This window comes from Gymnogyps californianus, chromosome 14 (genome assembly GCF_018139145.2).
Source record: "Gymnogyps californianus isolate 813 chromosome 14, ASM1813914v2, whole genome shotgun sequence".
Taxonomy (NCBI): Eukaryota; Metazoa; Chordata; class Aves; order Accipitriformes; family Cathartidae; genus Gymnogyps; species Gymnogyps californianus.
The window spans coordinates 11,279,835-11,281,634 of record NC_059484.1 but is presented as its reverse complement, the minus strand read 5'-3'; positions in this window follow the sequence as shown (position 1 = coordinate 11,281,634).

Sequence of the window (1,800 nt, the reverse complement as noted above, 5' to 3'; positions counted from 1 at the left end):
GCAGCCCCCTGGCGACAGGGACTCACAGGTCCACAGCAGGGTGTGGCTCGGGAGGCACCTCGGGCGTCCTCTAGTCCAGCCCTGCTCTCTCCCCCCTGTGGCCTTTGCTGGACATTTACCCAGAAGCGCCCCCAGTCTCGCTGACAGGCTGCGCTGTGGCTGCGCTGGGGCCGTTGCGGAGCCAGCTAGCACCGGCTGGCACTGGCTGGCACCGGCCGTGTCCGGCACAGGGCAGCCCCCTGGTTTTGTTTGTAAAGGATGTCACCAGTGTTTGTAAATCCGACTAGACAAGAGTTTAACTAAGATGAGAAAGAGATGTACCAACTGCAATGTGTTGAGGAAAGCTGACCTGAAAACCAAGGGTCTTCCAAGAAACCCTCAGATGCTGGTGTCTGCAATGCACGTACGTATGTGTATTTCTCAGTTCCACTAAGATCTTCATACCTGGACATTTTTACGGTCCGCTTCAGTTAAAAACGTTTCTTTTTGAATACTGGTAGTCTTCAAGTAACAGCACTGAAGATGGTGTTCCTAATTAGGGTGATCACCCAGTTGTAATGATTTGATTTCAAATTTTGAATGATATTATAACTAAGCTAACATTTTAATAAATAGCAAGGCAGGTCTGGAGAGCAGGTTTATCTGCAGTCTGCTATTAAATACTTGCATGTGTGCTGGGTTCAAGGAACATCTTGCCATCTTCTGTGGCTTTAATACAGACATATAAAAAGAAGACTGTGTTTCTAAAGATCTTAAGAACATTGAAGGTCAGACAAAAAGTTGAGTAAACAGACACTCTTCTAAAACTATCTTCTGATCTTGTTCGAATATTGTGCTTTTTTCTTCAGAATTTTTACTTAATCTTTTAAATTAACCTCACAATAATAAAGACGATAGAGTACAGAAATGCTAAAATGTAAGGTGAAAGGCATCAGCTTTTTAATTAGCCACCTGTATGCTTATTTTGCTAAAGATTACAGTCTGTCTCGTGAACACAGGTACATGAAGAAACCAAGAGATTGAGTACTTGTGCTGTGAATTAACAGAAAATGTGAGCTCTGTTTTGAGCTCTGCTGTTGATCTGCCGCTTGATCTTGGGCAAGTCATTTCACCTTTCTCTGCCACTGGTGGGTGTTGTTTTTTTCCCTGTTCTTCTGCCTCATCTGGCTATGCTGAATATTCCTCTGAACAGCTTTTCTTGGTGTGAATGGCCAGTGCTGAGCAGTGTGAAGCCCTGGTCATGGCTACTGTGCTATAAAAGGTGCCTAACTCTTCAAAGCCTGAGTTACTCTGAGGGCAGCTTGAGGCCCGTATTGGACTCAGCACAGAGGATGCTCACTTGGAAAGGCGCTGCCCAGGGAGCCCAGCATTCCTGGCTTAAGTCTCCATCGCAGGGACAGGGGTGATGCATGCGAGCGCATGACTGTCAAACACGGAATTTCATCCTTGCCAGTGGCGAGGGAACACAAGACAACATGAAGTGCTCAAACAATTGATTTCAGTGCAAACGTCTTCATTGAAATACTTCTGCAAAATAAAAGGCTTGTGGTCTCTGACAATGAGATTTCATCGCACAAATGCACCTCAATGTGAGAGCAATTGCCTGCGCTGCCAAAGGGGGTCCATGCACCGAGAGCAGCCTGCGCTGAGAAACCATCCCAGGATGCCTGCATGAGAGCTGCGTTCCTCACCCCAGCTGCAGTGGAGACACAGTAAGACATCTGCGGGCTTGCACACCCAGTCAGGGTAGAGCTGTCTAATGAATTACCACCCGCCTGCTGACCCGAGAGTTATCTGCAT